The sequence below is a fragment of the Ochotona princeps genome, chromosome X (assembly GCF_030435755.1).
Source record: "Ochotona princeps isolate mOchPri1 chromosome X, mOchPri1.hap1, whole genome shotgun sequence".
In the NCBI taxonomy this organism is placed as follows: Eukaryota; Metazoa; Chordata; class Mammalia; order Lagomorpha; family Ochotonidae; genus Ochotona; species Ochotona princeps.
The window spans coordinates 33,416,035-33,434,627 of NC_080865.1; the positions used below are offsets into that span (position 1 = coordinate 33,416,035).

At 37.0% G+C, this 18,593-nt stretch overlaps 1 pseudogene; it reads left to right on the forward strand.

Annotated features, from left to right (window-relative positions):
- Positions 1–17,026: 17,026 nt before the first annotated feature.
- The window catches only part of LOC101524745 (large ribosomal subunit protein uL10-like), a 114,771-nt pseudogene continuing 113,204 nt past the window's right edge, over positions 17,027–18,593 (forward strand).

The window sequence follows — 18,593 nt, forward strand, 5'->3', positions numbered from 1 at the left end:
AAGGCACAGAGAGAGACTCTTCCATCCATGAATTCAAACCCCCCCCCCCATAGCTGTAAAGGCTATGCCAGGCCAGAGCCTGGAGCCAGGAGCTTCATCTGGCCTCCCACATGGGCAGCAAGGCTCCAAATATTGGGCTATTCTCTGCTGCTTTCCCAGGCACATTAAGTGGGAGCTGTATTGGATGTGAAACAGCCAGGAAGTGAATCCCAAAGCATTGCCCAGATGGCACTCTGGTGCTGCAGGCAGCAGCTTAACTCACCATACCACAAGACAGGCCCCAGTGTTCAATAAATATTCAATGAGAGAGAAAGGGAGTGGGGAGGGAGGGAGGGAGAAAAAGAATCCAGAGTCCCTGAGTCCTTTAAATTGACTCTTGTGTATGCAAGCCTAGTGACATTACCTGAAGCAGAATAACAAGTCTTCAGAATGTTCTGCTCAGAATTTCCCAGGGTATATCTGTACTATTGCTTCCAAAACTCTGTTTTCTGAAAGAGGACATTCCTGCCCATCCTTACCTCTCTCTGCTAGGGATTCTTGTCTGGTTGCCTATGGGAATCACATAGTTGGAGGACATCATACTTCTAACGTGAGCTGAATTTTTCTTTTGCCTTAGTTGTTTTAGATTGCCATGATTTAAAAACTATGTTATATGACTCAGTGTATTAATATTATTTAATGCCTTATCTTTATAGGATTATTGTTAAGAATGTAAAGATGATGAAAGAGGCCACTTAATTCCATTAGACCTCCTGGTATACTGCATATTTTATTCAATATGTTTTATTTTTCCCTTTTATTTTTTGAAGTCAATATTGTGTTTGTTGTAGCAAAATGGAGAGATCATACTATATATATATATAAAACATGCTCTGGAAGCCTTTATTGTTTCCCTAAACCCATTTGCTTTCAAAGGGTAGCAGTATGAACACTCTCAGAATACCAAACAGCCAAGAGTTATTGTAAATCAATTTCTTTTCCCTTTTCATGTGGGAGGTATGTCAAATGCACTGTACACCCAGGGAACATTTTAGGTAAAATTGATTGATTTTTAATATGAACTGTTAAAATTCACACTGACTGGATATAAGAACCGTGCATAACACAAAATAAAGAAAAAAAGAAAAACAAAGGTGTTATATCATGTGACTTGTGAGGGCCTGAGATGGGGACGCTCAAGGCAATTTTAGCCATAAGTGATAGTTACCATTTCAAGGTGCTGTTTTCAATGCTTTATTTGTATTAGTTCATAGAATGCTGGCAACAATCTTTGAGATAAGTGCTGTTATTATCACCCCTTCCCATTTTACTTACTCTTTGTGTGTGTGCGTGTGTGCGTGTGTGTGTGCGCTCGCGCACAGGGACTGTAGTGTAAAGATATGAAGTTACTTGTTCAGTGACATAATCAGAAAGTGGTGGCACTTGAATTTATCCTTGGCAGTCTGGCCCCAGAGCCCTTTCTCTTAACCATACACCCTTGATCGCAAATAGTGCCCTTGCCTACTTGAGGTAATTGCCCTCAGCTGGAGAAATAGATGCGGCGGAGGCAGTAACGGGCCTGGATTCTCCGGGGACAAAGTAACTACTGACTCTCAGGTGTCTGTATTTATAGGATGTGTACGTACAAGGGGCGTTCAAAAAAGTTGCCCAACATATGAATTATCTTATAAATAATTTTATTAAAAAAAAAAAAAACTATGAGAGAGAGAAACACCCGTAGCCTCTAGCTCACCTCTCCAAATGCCTGCAATAGCCCGGCTGAGACTTGGAGCCAACGACTCCAAAGGGGGCTGCAGTGTAAATGTCAGGGGTCCAGTGACTTGGGCCATTATCTGCTGCTTTGGGTCTGCGTTGTCAGGTAGTTGTATTCAGGAACCAGAGAGGGAAGTCAGGCATCCTAACCAATGTCTTTATTGCTAGGCCAAATGCCTACCCTTGCATTATCTTTTCATTCCATTTGTCCATGAATTTTGTTAAGCCCTCTTATTTTACCCATAATCACATTTGTGTGGATGTATTTATTTACTTCTGCTTCAAAAGTTTCCTATGTCCCAGTTAGGAACCTTAAAACACAGCACTGAAAAAATTTAATTGCTAATAGCAACACCAGATATATATAATATAATATATATACCAGATATATATAATATAATATATATTATATATAATATATATACCAGGTATATAATATAATATATATTATATAATATATTCTATCATATTAATAATATATATAATATACTATATATAACATATAACATACAATATATAATATATTATATATATCATATAATATATAATATATAATATATAATATCAATATAATATATAATATGTAACATATAATATATGATATACAATATATGATATATAATATATGACATATAATATATAATATATATTATATAATATATTATATAATATATAATATAATATATGATATATAATACATAACGTATAATATATAATACATAATATATAATATATAATATGTATAATATATATCATATAATATATAATATATGATACATGATATATCATATAATATATAATATATAATATATAATATATAATATATAATATATAATATATAATATATAATATACTATAATATATAATATATATAATATAAAATATAATGCATATATAATATATACATTACATATAATACATAATATTATATGTTATATATTATATATTATATTATATATCATATTTTATATATTATATAATACATATTCTATTATGTATATTATATAATATATTATAATATATAATATATTATATATTACATGTTGCATGTTATATATTACATATTATATATTATAGTATATATATTATATTATACTATATAATATATAATATAACATATATTATATTATATATGATATATAATATATATCATATATAATATATTCTATTATATATATTATATAATACTATATAAATATAATATATTCTATTATATATTATATATTTAATATATTATATGCTATATATTATATTTTATACATCTATTATTATATATTATATTATATTATATTATATTATATTATATTATATTATATTATATTATATATAGATTTAACCAAAAATACATGACTCATGTAAAGAAGAGTATAAAATTGTTGTTCAGGAATATAAAATTAGACTTTAAATCTGTAAAAATATCTAGTTCTTATTTTTTAAAACTTTATTTTTATTGGAAAGGTAAATTTACAGAGAGGAGAGACAAAAAGATCCTCCATCCACTGGTTCACTCCTGAAATGGCCACAATGGCTTGAACTGAGCCAATATGAAGCCAGGAACCAGGAGCTTTGTTCAGGACTCCCACATGGGTTCAGGTCCCAAGGCTTTAGGCCAATTTCTGCTGCTTTCACAGACCACAAGCAGGGAGCTGGATGGGAAGTGGAGCAGCCAGGACATGAACTGGCAGCTGCCATATGGGATTCTTGTGCATGCAAGGTGAGGATTTACTCATTGAACCAGGCCAAATACATGTTTTTAGGAAGATTCAGAATTGTAAGATGTACGCATTTTTTTTCTAGTTAGTTTATAAACTAAAAACATTCCAAATGAAAATTTCAGTTCGGAGGGAGTTTTTCTGAGTTTGTGGAACCTTCAAAATCATTTTAACATTCATCTGGGATGATAAATATAAAAATATAACAAGGAAGTTTTTAAAAATAAAATGAAAAGAGCTTTTTCCCTGCTAGGTATTCAGATTTTTTACTGAGCTTTAATAATTAAAATATTGCAGTACTAGCCCAAGAATAGAGAAAAAGATCAGTAGAATATGAATAGAGAATATAGAAATAAATCCACATGTGGTATTTATTGTGTTAGAAAAAAATCATTGCATTTTACTACTTAGTACTACTGGGGGAACTGATAATTGTTTATAAAATAAAGCCAGATTAATGCTTCACTCCTTATACTGTATGCATTTTTGTTATAGCAATATAAAATGCGAAAAAGTGAAACACTAAAACCAGTAGAAGGAAATATGAATGAACATTTTTATAATCTCAGGGTAGCAGAGGCCTTTTCAAAGCATAATATGAAATGCACAAACCATAACAGGGGAGATTGACAGATTTGACTTCATAAGAATGAAAAATTTCCATACAACAGAAAATGTCACAAACAAAACTGAAAGACAAATGACAAATTAGGAAATAGCGCATATGACAGACAATAGTTAATTTCCTTCATCTTACAATCTATTAGCAAAAGCATGAATACTCCAATAGAAAAATGGTCAGAGGACACAGACAGGGAAAATCACTTAAAAATATGCATGGGCAGTAAACCTGTGAAAAGCTGTTCAACATCGCTGTTAATCAAGGAAATGCAAATGAGAACCACCATGAAATTGACTTTGACACCTTTTGCCTTATCAAATATTTTCAGATGACTTTGTTTTTCAGAACAATTTTGCATTTAGAGGAAAAGCAAAATGGCATTGCAGAGATTCCCCATAGATCCTAGTACTAGTTTCTCTTATTATTCATATATTTCGTGATTATGGCACATTTAATGATCAGGAATCTAAGTCCACAGTTTCTTTAAACTTAGTTCTTGTGCAATGTCCATTTTCTGTTTCAAGAATTCACTCAGGAAACCGTGTTACTCACAGTCAAAGCATCTCTTAAGGCTCCTCTTTGACTGTGGTTGCTTTCCAGACTTTGCTTTGCCATGTTGGAGTAGTGCTTTGCCATTTTGTAGGATTTTTTGCTATAGGAATTGGTCTAATGTTTGCCTCAGACAAAGGCTAGTGTAAGCCTGGAGTAATTGACTACTGGCAGGAAGAGCCCAGGTATCATACTGCATCATACGAAGAATGCACACTGTCAATATAATTCATCTCTATGTTGATATTAATCTCGCTAATTTAGGGTTACTAAGTTTGTCAACCATAAAGTTACTCTTTTTTTCAATTTCCTAGACTGTGTTCTTTGGCAAGATGTTGCTATGTGCAGCCTACCCATCAGGAGTAGTCTCACCCCTTGAGGGCAGAATATCTGCAAAAGTTGGTTGGAATTCCTCCGCAAAGAAGAGTTGGTTCTTCCTCCATGTTTATTAATACATTGATTTATAGCAATATGCACTTATGGGTATTCATTTCCTGTTTCTATCTACTAATCCCATCAGTGTGTGTGCATTTCATTACTTTTTTTAAAGATTTATTTATTTTTATTTCAAAGTCAGATATACAGAGAGGAGGAGAGACAGAGAGGAAGATCTTCCATCCGATGATTCACTCCCCAAGTGAGTGCAATGGCCGGTGCTGTGCCGATCCGGAGCCAGGAGCCAGGAACTTCCTCCAGGTCTCCCACATGGGTGCAGGGTCCCAGAGCATTGGGCCATCCTCAACTGCTTTCCCAGGCCACAAGCAGGGAGCTGGATGGGAAGTGGAGCTTCCGGGATTAGAACCGGCGCCCATATGGGATCCCGGCACGTTCAAGGCGAGGACTTTAGCCACTAGGCTACGCCGCTGGGCCCCATTTCATTACTTTCTGATGCTACAAGATGCCCAGGCTTATTGTCTATGGTCTCTGTTTCTGCCAGCCATTTCTTCCAGGAACTCTCATCTCTGCCATTGGAGAAACATGATCTAAATGCTAGATGTGTTTTCATTTTCTTTTCTAAAGTGCTGTTGCTTTTAGGCCTTCTCAGATACAGAGTTAAAAATGTGTGTATACTATGTGTACTCACATAGCTGTAAACATTTCTATCTGTATCTATCTGTAACTGTAATAGGTTAAACACGAGTTCATACTGATATCTCCAAGTCTGATCTATTACCACATGGATCATTTTGGCCTCCTCCTCTTGCTTATCTCCAATTCCCATGCCAACAGCGACAAACTCAGTTCCCACCATCTGTTATCTATTTAGTTAATTGTTCAATTTCAGTATACATGCAAAGCAGTATGGGAATTGCTAACAAAAAGCCCTGTGGGAGACAGACTTTATCAACTAGATTACAACATTTATGTGCAGTTCCTTGTGCTAGTCTTAGAAATTCCACATATTTCTAAAGTTGCTTTTATCAGTATCTATTCTCTCGCACGTCTCAGTAAAGTGGTTTCGTATAAATGTAGAATTGATTCTCTTGTCGCAGTCTGCGTTCCTTCTCAGCCTCCATGACCTCCCACATGATGTTTTCAAACAGTGTTCCGTGAGACACACTCTTTGTTCTATTAGGGTCTGAGTTCCTGGCAACTGCTGATTATTGTATCTATATACTTTTGCCTTTTCTAGAACATCAATCACATCATCGGAATAATACAATGTGCAACCTTTTCAGACAGACTTCTTTCACAAAAAATAATATGCATTTAAATTTCCTCTGTGTCTTTTTATGGCTGGAAAGTTCTTTTTTTCAGCACTGAATAATATTCCTTGGTATGGATGGACACAGCTTATTTATCCGTTCACCTGTCGTAGGATGTCCGTTCATCTACTGTAGGATATCTTGGCTGGCTACAGGTTTGTTTTTGTTTTTTTAATTTTCTGGTGGTTGTAAATAATGCTGCCATAAACATGTATACTGAATGTTGTGTGAGCATAGGTTCTTTAAGATTTTTTTTTTTATTGGAAAGTCAGATATACAAAGAGAAGAGACAGAGAGGAAGATCTTCTGTCCAATGATTCACTCTGAAAGTGGCCACAATGGCTGAAGCTGAAACAGTCTGAAGCCGGAAGCCAGGAGCCTCTTCCAGGTTTCCCATTTGGGTTCAGGGTCTGAAGGCTTTGGGCCATCCTTGACTGCTTTCCCAGGCCACAAGCAGGGAGCTGGATGGGAAGTGGGACCTTCGGGACACGAACCGGCACCCACATGGGATCCCGGGGCATTCAAGGCGAGGACTTTAGCCACTAAGCTAATGTGCTGGGCCCAAGCGTAGGTTCTTAAGTCAAGTGGGTTAACTAAGAAAAATTGTCAGATTATGTATAACTATATTTAGCTTTGTAAAGTGGCTACACCTTTTTGGGTTCCTTTCACATACAAGTGAGACGTCCTGTCATTGTACATTCCTGCCAGCACTGGCATTGTCAGCTTTTTAAATTTCACCAGTTCATTAGATATATATATCTCCTTGTCTGAATTTGTGATTACCTAGTGACATAATAAGGAACAACTTTCCACATGCTTATTTTCCATCAGTGTATCTTCTAAGGTGAGAATAACCAGATTTTTTGTGTGTATTTCTTAATTGAGTTTCTAGTTTGCTTATTGTGAGTTTAGCCTTCTTCGTATTTTTCTGTTACAAAATCTATATCACATATGTGGTTCTCACATATTTTCTCCCAGTATGTGGCTTGTCTTTTGACTCTCTAAACAGCATCTTTCACACAGAGAAATAGACATCATGTGATTTGATTGTTGCTTTTAATCCTTATTTATGCAGTCATGGAAATCTAGACTTTTTGCTGTTTAACTTCTTGAATCCTATGGTTAGTGGTGCATTAAAGCTGTGAATATAAAGTGGATCAAAATTATATTTTTCAAAAATTAAAGAAAAAAGGAAGGAAGAAGGAGGTTGAGGGTGGGAAAGAAGGCAGGGAAGCACGGTTATCTTCTTAGAACTGTACCTATGAAATACATGAAGTCTGTTCTCTTGATATTAATAAAAAATAACAAAAAGAAATTTTATAATTTAATCCGATTTAATTGATCCTTTTCTTCTTTCATGGATTGAACTGTTGGTGTTGAATCTAAAAACTAATCACCAAATCCAAGGTCACTTAAATGGACTCAGTAACTGTCGTTTTACAGCGTGCCTTGAAGCTGGGTAGGGTTAGTTCCTAACTTTATATCTTTTCTCCAGTATTGCTGGCTATTTGGGATTTTTTTTTCTTTTCAAGATGAACTTTAGAACGAGTTTATATCTACAAAATATCTGCAAAATATCTTGCAGGGATTTTGATCAAGATTGCATTGAATCTATAGGTCAAGTTAAGAATGGAATTCTAACAACGTCAAGTCTGTAAATCTATGAACACAGAATACATACCTGCTTATTTTGACTCTCTTTGATTTCTTTTTTTTTTTAAGATTTATTTATTTTTATTGGAAAGTCAGACTTACAGAGAGAAGGAGGGACAGAGAAAGATCTTGCATCTGCTGGTTCACTCTGTAAGTGGCTGCAACGGCTGAAGCTAAGCCGAATTGAAGCCAGGAGTCAAGAGTTTCTTCCAGGTCTCCCGTGAGGGTGCAGAGTCCCCAAGTTTTGGGCTGTCCTCAACTGCTTTCCCAAGCAGGGAGCTGGCTGGGAAGTTGAACAGCTGGGACATGATTCACTGCCCAAAAGGGGTCTCTGTCTAAGCAAGGTGAGGATGTAGCCACTAGGCCATTGTTCTGTGCCCTGTGCATATTTTTGTCAGCCTTGTATTTTATTATATCTGTTTTTGGTAGTATCGTGTTATTGTGTTTTTTAATTTAGAATTCTAATTTCTAATTTCCATTATATAGGAGATAAATTGATTTTGGTACATATTAGTCCCAGATTTTTGTCGTTCTTTGGGAATATCTATATAGACTATAATGTATGTCATGCATGAACAAGAAAATCAATTTTTTCCTTTTCAATGTGTATTGTTTATTTCATTTTCTAGTCCTATTACACTAGTTAGGACTTCTTGTACAATCTTAAATGGAAATGATCAGAGCGCATATCCTTGCCTTGTTCCTTAAACTGAAAAAAGGCATTTAGTTTCTCACCATTGAGTATTACAGTAACTGTTTTTTTTGTTTGTTTATTTGTTTGTTTTGTAGATGCCTTTATCAAGTCCTGGTCCCTTCTTTATTCTGAGTTTGTTGAGCATTTTTTGTTAATGAATTCGTTTTGAATTTTGTGAAATGTTTTCTTTGTGTCGAGTGATGATATCACATGATTTCCCTTTTTACCTTGATGGTGTGGTAGATTAACTGGCTTTCAGAAGACAAAGCAGTCTGGTGTGTATGAATAAATCTCACTTGATTATGGATATAATTCTTTTTATACATTTTAAAATTTGATCTGCCACTATTAATGTAGAGGATTTCACATCTTTGTTGGTGAGTTCTCTTTTCCAGTAATGCCTGGTAATAAATATCTAATTTTGCTGTTAGGGTCAGGCTGGCCTCACAGTGTAAATTTGGGAAATGTTATCTTTTTCTGCTGGAAGACATTGTAGAGAAGTATCATTTCTTCTTTATCTGATATAATTTATCAAATTATGAGCCTCTACCTTCCTTTTTGGTAATGTTAATTATTGATTCATTTTCTTTATGAGACATAGGATTATTTAGATTATATTACACCTTGTGTGAGTCTTCCAGTTTGTATGCACAAAGATGTTCATATTTCTTTATTATCCTTTTAATATCCAGAAGATCAGTAGTTATGTTTCCTGATTCTTTTATGAAATTGGAAACAGGTATCTTTTTTTGTTATTGGCCAGCCTAGCTAGAAGCTTGTCAAATTTATTTACCTCTTTAAAAAAAAAAGAAAAATTTATTTATTTTTATGGGAAAGTCAGATTTACAGAGAGGAGGAGAGACAGAGGAAGATCTTTAATCCACTAGTTTTCTCCCCAAGTGGCAGCAATGGACTGAGCTGAACCAATTCAAAGACAGGAACCAGGAGCTTCTTCCGAGTCTCCCACATGGGTGCAGGGTCCCAAGGCTTTGGGCCGTCCTCCACTGCTTTCCCAGGCTGCAAGCAGGGAGCTGGATGGGAAGTGGGGCTGCTGGGATTAGAACCGGTGCCCATATGGGATCCCAGCTCTTGCAAGGTGAGGATTTAGCCACTAGGCTACCGCGCAGTGCTCTATTTATCTTTTCAAAAACAAAAACAAACAAACCAAAACCTCAGCTTTTGGTTGTTGATTTATTATGTTATTTTCCTGTTTTCAGTTTTATTGAGTTTGTTTAAATTTTGTGTTTTTTTTTCTGCTTGATTTCAGCTTAAAGTTTACTATTATCTAGATAGAAGTTTAGATTATTGATCTTAGATTTTTCTAATATATATATATAATGTTTTCCTCTTGACTTCCCTGCATCCTAAATACTTTGAAAAGCTGTATTTTAATTTTTTACTTAGCTCAAATGCTTTTTTCTCTTGAGATTTCATCTTTGACCCATTTGTTATTTTAAAATATGTTGTTTAATTTCCTGGTATTTGGGGGTTTTGTATATATCATTCTGGTTTAGAATTCTAGCTTAATTCCATCATGGGGCAAAACTATACTTTGTATGACTTCTTTTAAAAAATTAGGTGTCTTTTATAATCCATAATATGATCTAATTAGTGAATGATTCATGTGTGCCTAACAAGAATGTGTATTCTGCTGTTGGATGAAGTGGTCTATAAATGTCAATTAGATGCAGTTGATTGATGGTGCTGTTCAGTTCAACTATATCTTTACTGATTTTCTGCCTTCTGGGTCTCTCAATTACTGCAAGAAGTCTGTAAAAGTTTACAACGATAATAGTGCATTTGTCTTTTTTTCTATGCAGTTCAATCTTGGCACTTGTGTTAGACACATGCATATTAAAGTTTGCTGTGTCTTTTTGAAAAATCAACTCCTTCACCCGTATATAGTGTCCTTCTGATGATTGTCCTTGTTCTAAAGTTTGTTGTCTGAAATGAGTAGTGCTTCTAGCTGTCTCTGGTTAGTGTTAATGTGGCTTATCTTTCTCCAAACCCTTAACATTGATTTGAGTCAGTGATCCTGGCTTTGCCTTTCTCTGTATTTTTAAAATGGCAGTACACATAATATAAAACTCTTACCCAGTTTTCAGTTATACCTTTTGAAAAATGAAAGAAATCGATTATAATGTAGATTTCAGCTATATTCTATAGTCTCCCACTCAATTACAGTCACATGTCACTTGTTAACTTAAATGTCAGAAATACATTGTTGGGTTATTTCATCACTGTGCAGGCATCATAGGGTGAATTTATATAAACTAAGAAGGCTACAACATCACTAATCCATATAACCTCATGGGACTGCCATCATATATGTGGTCATTTATTGGTAACATGGCACATGACTGTGATTGTGTGCCATGAAAGGGCCATATTGCTATCTCCGTAGATTTCTAAACTGATAAACTTATGTAATACAATCAGTACTAACTTGTTTCAGGAAAATATTCTGGTGTTTAAGACATAATTTTCATAATTTTCACTTAAAAAGTATATCCAGAGAGACCAGAAAGAATAGCCCATGTGAGAGGAGTTTCTGATTCAAAAAGTGAAATTAAAGGGCCAGTGTTGTGGCTTAGTAGGTAAAGTAACTGCATGAAATGTCTGTCTCCCATAAAGATGCAGCTTTGAGTCCTGGCTACTCCATTTCCAATCTATCTTCCTTCTAATGGCCTGGTAACAACAGTGGAAGGTGGGCCAAGAGGTTGGGCCTCGCTACTCATGTCAGAGACCTAAAGGGAGTTCCTGACTTCAAGCCTGGCCCAACACTGGCTATTGTGGTCATCTGGGGAGTGAACCAGCAGATAGAGGAGCTTTGTTTCAGTCTCTGTTTTTCCCTATCTCTGTGTAGCTCTGCCTGTCAAATAAATGAATAGATCTTAAAACACCCAGAGTCAAAGTTGAACATGATTTTTGTATAGTTGGCAGCACCAGTTAGTCAAACCACTAATATGAGTCAGAGATTTAATGAAACATTTCAGATATTTAAAACAGAGGAAATTTAGTGTAGGGAGTCAGTAATACAGGCTATGGAAGAGCTAATGAGTCAAATAAAAGGCGAGAAAAGACATAGAGGTCAGCCACAGCAGCAAGACTCTGGGAGAACACTCTAGGTATTCAGTAGGGAGAAGAAATTCTGTAGGAAGACATAGCCCCTGGTACAAAACATCCCCAAAGGAGGCAAAGGGAGAAATAACCTGAATGCCATGGCAAGAGTAACACCATTTTACAGGAGAGGAGCACAGAATGAATCTGGAGCAAACATCTATCAGTGCCAGGATGTTCACCCTGTGTCTCTGTGGCCTTCCTTTTCATTCAGTGTGTACTCTGGAACTCCCACTCTGATCAGTGAAATCTCCTCAGTCTTTTTTTGAAGCATTCCAATCAATGTCCTGCCAAAATTTATAATCTACAAAACTATTTTTTTGTTTGCGTCATACTGTTAACATCAAGAATATGAAGTTGATATCCTTATTACTCTCTATCTTCCTTTATAAGGCATTACTCTTAGTCTTTGTATAAAAAGCCTGCTCATGTGTCTCATGCCATAAACAATAATACCCCACCTCCTTTTGCTTGGCTGTTATCCACCAATATTCTGCTAATTCCCATACCCTCTACCATTTCCTCTGCCATGCACACACTCATTAAAGATGTTGACATCTGCCTCCCTCTATAAGTTTGGTTGCTTTGATAACATACAATAGAAAACCTCAAATAAATTGACTTAAACAATAAATGTATTTTCTCACCCATGACAAGAGTACTAGTGACAGGAAGGTTTCCATGTGGCTTAATTCAGTGGCTGCCTGATATGTAGGGCCTAGGATATTGTTTTCCTTTTCTTTGTCATCCCAGCCATGATGCCACCTTCACCGTGTTCTCTGAGGCTGGTTCCGCTCATAGTTGGAATACATGCATGCAAAGTGTATATGTGCATTCTCTCATCTGCAGACAGGCATTAAAAGAAGTCAGAAATGCAGTGAGAAGCTTGTTAGGTGACTATGAAATAAAACTGAAGATACGTGGCTGTGTGATTCTAATATATAAAACTATCTGGCCAAGAAAAAATAGAAATCTGGGGCAGGCACAATGGCTCAACTAGCTAATCCTCTACCTCCAAGAGCTGGTGTCTCCTACTGGTTCATGTCCCAGCTGGTTCATGTCCCAGCTACTGTACTTCCCGTCCAGCTTCCTGCCTGTGGCCTGGGAAAGCAATAGAGGATGGCCCAAAGCCTTGGGACCCTGTATTTGCATGGGAGACTCGAAAGAAGTTTCTGGCTCCTGGCTTTGGATTGGCTCAGCTCTTGCTGTTGAGGCCATTTGGGGAGTGAACCAGCAGATGGAAGATCTTTCTCTCGGCTTCTCCTTCTATCTGTAGATCTGTCGTTCCAATGAAGATAAACAAATCTAAAAAAAAAAAAATGAAAATCTTTCTCTCCACAATGCCTATGCTAGTTATCAGGGATAGCTCTTAAAGCCAGGGTCTCATATTCTTTGGAACGTATATAGAGGAAATATCTTATATTTCCCTCTGTGGTTCTTTCCGTGCATGTACCCACAGCTACCCAGCTGCCCTTCTGTTTTACATGTTATTTCTTTAGATATGCCAATAACTCCCATGTGGTTACAGTCAAATGCAGCTGGGAAGGGAGTCATTCTGTTTTATTAAGGTGTCATTGCATGTCTCTGTTAAATTCATCTTACATTAATGCAACAGTTTGACCTTTGGGGTGATCTTAGCTCTTTCATTTCCAAGTCCCAAAAATATACTTTGTTTGAGTGGGAGACTATAGAATATAGCTGAAATCTAGATTATAATCAATTTCTTTCATTTAATGTTTCTGAGCCGCAATTTTATGACCTGCGAAGTGAGGCTTATAAGAATATTTCTCTCAGGAAGTTGTTGTGAGGACTAAATACAAAGCTATTTTGACAGCTCCTACTACAGCACCAAGCATACAGAATTAGGTTAATGAATTTTATCTACAAACACCATTATCACTGTATATTTTATTAAATTCTTAATTTTGTTTATTTGTTTTAATACTAGAGAGAAGGCAAAGCACCAAGACCCCCAAACAAACTATCAGGTTAGAATAGAAAAGCTGAAAGTAATTTAGTATGCAGAAAAGATAGATGTCAATAGGAATGAGAAGCTGTGCAAATACAAAGCTGAATAGATAAGCAGGAGCCTGTTCATGGTAAAGAATTGTGACTTTATCCTGTTGCTGTTGGAGGTGGGGGGAGGGCACCAAAGAATTTGAATGAAGGAATCCTGGATCCCACGTGCATCTTCAAAGTTCACTCCAGCAGCAGTGCATAACGTGGATTATCAGAGTAACTGGAGGCATGGCCGCCAGTAAGGAGTCTGCTACAATAGCTTAGCCCAGAGATGGTGAGCCTCTGAGTTAAAAAGAGGAAGGGGAGTTCTGTTTCTAGTAATGGCATCATAGGATATGACACACTAACCTTCTCATTTATGACAATTACAAATACTAGGCAAATACATATATAATTTATTAATTAAACTATTTTATTGTTTTATTCTTATTGTTAATATTTATTACAAAGGTAAGGAGGTTACAGACCCATATGGATCTCTGATTCTAATTAGGATAGGGGGAGGCAGGTAGCTGAAAGAAATATTTCAATTTTCCCTCCTCTGGGAGGAATGGGGAACAAGGAGAAAGTGTACTGCTCTTTGCTGTCACTCTACATTAGCACCTGTTTGAGCCCCTGATGTGGTGAAGAATGAGTGGTCTTAATTCTTCTGAGAGATTGTCAGCTTTGTGGCATCAGACATAAGAAACTCTTTCTAAGGCCTATTGACGGCCCTTGTTTACCTCAATGTGCCTGCAGATTCAGTGCTTGTTGTAGAGCCTGGCTTGGAGTGTTGTTTAAAGTGTCCGTTACATCTTTTGATGAGGCACTCAAAGTTTTTTGTTGGCTTAGGTGAGCTGACTATCTAGTCCTTCCTGCTCATCTGGGTATGCTCTCCATTCTTGCAGGAGGGTCAGCAACTGAGTGGCCTAGTTCTACAGTATGTCTACGTGAATTTCCTTGAGGTCAGGGATCAAATGCAGCAGTCTAGTTGGGAAGACCCCTAAGAAATCTCTTTTGGGAGGTCTTCACACCTTGCTCTCGTGTGTGCTGGTTAGTGCAGGGTCTGGCCCAGTCTAGCCCCTGCACCAGCAAATGCATGTACCAGTGAGTGCAGCTTCCTGGTCAGTCCCATCAACAATCTTGGCTCTCATGTGAGTACTATGGCCTAACCTGCCACAATCTGTTCCCATACACTCTTGCAGGGTACTGCAGCCTAGCCCAAAGAACCCCTAACAGGCCCATCCCCAGTCCCAATTCTCATAAAACAAGTGCCTCAGCCTGTCCCAGCCTGACCTACCCCTCAGCTCTGGCTTTCCTGCTTGCCAGTAGGTGCTACTGCCTAGTCAGGATGAACCCCCAAAATTCCTACCAAACCAGCCCAGTTCTTGTACATGCTGGTGGGTGCTGCAGCTCAGCCTCACCTGGCCCACCCCCAGTCCCAGATTTTACTGGCAGGTGCTGTGGCCTAGCCCTTCCCAGCCCAGCACTAGCCCCAGTTATAATGTGCCCTCCCGGGTGCTGCAACTTAGTTATGGCAACACCTGTGAATCCCTAATATGCCTGCCCCCAGCCCCAGTTATTGCACATGCTGGCAGGTGCTTCGGTCTAGCCCATCTCAGCTTGCTCTCAGCCCTGGCTTACCACATATACCATCAGGTGCTGCATAGGTAAAATACTTTTTAATGCGCCGTTTGAAAGTAACCTCCAACTATTTGAACACATTAGAAGTTGAAAAGAGGGCCCGGCGCAGTAGTCCAGTGCCTAAAGTCCCTGTTTTGCACATGCTAGGATCCCATATGGGCACAAGTTTGTATTCCGGCTGCTTCGCTTCCCATCCAGCTTCCTGCCTGTAGCCTGGAAAATCAGTCCAGGACGGCCAAAAGCATTGGGACCCTGCAACCATGTGGGAGAACTGGAAGAAGCTCCTAGCTCCTGGCTTTGGATTGGCTCAGCTTCTGGCCATTGAGGCCACTTGGGGAGTCAAACAGTGGACAGAAGATCTTCCTCTCTGTCTCTTCTTCTCTCTGTATATCTGACTTTGTAATAAAAATAAAATAAATCTTTGAAAAAAATGTCAAAAAGAAACAGGCAGAGATTTGACCATTAAAAGAATGGAATCTTATTGATTGAAATACATAATTACATGTCTTTTCACTTGACAGAAATCTATTCTTGTGTCATAATGTGACTTGAACTTAAACAGAAAGTCACATTACTTTTGCGTTGACGTTTCAGAGGACAGTTTGGACATGCCAGAGTATCCAGAAATTGAACAGGGAAGTCTGGCAGAAATCCAACCATAAAGGGAGCCCCTAAAATGCTTGATTGCACTTAGCTATGTATAAGGGCATACCAAATTCTAGAAGAAAGGAATAACGAAAAGGCTGACAATCCTGGGCAAAGATTTTAGCTGCTGCCCCCATTGTAGGGAAGACAGAGTTCCGAGTCTGAGTACTGTAAATGAAAGAGGAAATAATATCTTTGTAAGCATTTCAAGTTCTATAATGATAACCAGACTTTAAAGAGAAGAGTGAGTCCAATGAAGAAGAGATTTATCTCAAGATCAAGGGCAAATTATTGAAACACATGCATTCTGAAATATAAAACAAAACCCCTACAAGTTCAGTGTTTTGATTTAGTGATTTATCTGCCGACTAGAACAACAACAAATTAGAACAAAAATACTCTACAGAGTGCAAATCACCACTATATGATCCACAGAGTCAGAGATAAAATTAAAATATTAGTGGACATGTGAATCAGAAAAATCTGACTCAATGTCAAGAGAAACAACAGTATAAACCAACTTGAAATAAATCATAAACCAACTTGAAATAAATCATAGATTAGAATTTGTAGATAAGGACTTTAAAGCATTTTTTTAATTTAAAAAAGGAAGTAAAATATAGTCATAATTATTGAATAGAGAGAACCTGAACAAAACCTAGCAATTATTTAGTGGGTGGAGATTCCTGCTTCCTCTCTGTGTGTCAGTGTGTATGCATATACACACATAAACTTGTGTGTATCTGTCTTTCAAATAAAATATGTATTTTAAAAAGTGGGTGAACTGGTTTGGGACTCTAGTATGGTAATGAGATGCAAAAGGATATTTTACAAACATAACCTGAGAGAGGAAGGCTTCCCAGGCCTACTAGCTACTGATTTCCCATTAGAAACAATCAGCCCAGGTAGACTCACCAACGCCCTGGGTAGAATGGGCATCCTGATGACCACCCTTGGTGAAACTGGCAGCATCAGCGGGACAGATCTATTGAAAGATGTAGTGACAATAGAGGCTCAGAAGAAACGTTTTCCTTCCGTATGTTTCATGCCTAGTGTGCCTAACCCCACCGAGAGAAATCAAGTGGCTGAGTGACAACAGCAATGGAGATCCCACAACAGCAAGTGGTGTAGCCCAGAGAATGTCCTTCATTCTCATGGGATGGCCTGGGAAATGCCTTCCGCCTGTTCAGCAGAAGCCTGTGGGAATCCATCAGCACCAAACAAATCAAGGTGATAAAAATAGCCCTTTTAAGCGCTCTGAAATTGAGTTGTCATTGGAATCAGAGTTCCAGAAAAGTAGGCCAGGACCTGTATATGATACCTAAACCGGGTGATTGCCTGCTAAAATAAAAGATTTAAATAGGACTCATAGTCTCCTAAAATTGTAGATGAAATGTGTAACAAGAATCCGAGTCATCTGTTGGCCTTACCCTACCTCAATAAAAACAAAATCCTATGTGTATTATAATACAACCTGAAGAATTAAAAATCAATACCAGCAGTCGATGATAAGTTATGTACTCATATGCATATTGTAATGCTATAGATATCAATAATATAACAACTTAAGTGGATACCCTTAATAACACTAAAAATGTTCAAACAGCACATAGGAAGCAAGAACAGAAACAGATGAATGAGATAAAGGAACCAGAACTAGTACACTGCCACACTGAAGCTTTACCATACCAATAATTGCCTTAAATGCTAATGGTCTAAATATGCCAGTTGAGACACAGAGCAAAGTGGTTTTTAAAAAATTGTATTTGGTGTTTTCAAAAAACACAGATTTATTAACATCAAAAAACTGAAATTAAAATATACATTGTACAAATTAAAAAGGTGGGAGTGGCTATGTTAAAGTTTTAGAAAGTACATGTCACAGCAAAGGAAATTACCTGAGACAAAGAAAGATATTGCATTATCATAAAAGGATTAATATGCCAAAGAGGCAATGTGATACTATGTGTACACCTGCCAAAAGAGAGCCTCAACATACCTGAAGCACAAATTGATAGAGCTAATATTATAAATAGAAAAATCCACAATTACAGCTGGCATTCTACCACCCTCTCAGCCACTGTTACAACTGATAGAAATTGACAAGTGTATAGAAGAACCCAACTGAAGAAAACCATAAGCCAAAGAATCTGATATATTGAGTACCCCACCTACCAAGAGTGAAATTCACATTTTTTTCTAATTGCCCGTGAAGCGCCAGCCAATATAGACCATAAAACAAATGTCAAAGTTTTAAAGAATTGAAATCATGCAGAATATAGTCAGAATATAATCTTTGGCTATAATGGAATCAAACTTAAGATCAACAAAAGAAGGATGAAAGCAAAAAAACTAAATTGGTGAAAATTTTAAAAAGCAAAGACATCTAAATAATCTATGCCCAAATGGGAAGTCCCAAAAGAAATTTAAAAATACCTGAAATTAACATGACAGCACATCAACATATGTGATATAAGAGTAAAGTGGTGCTGATTGGG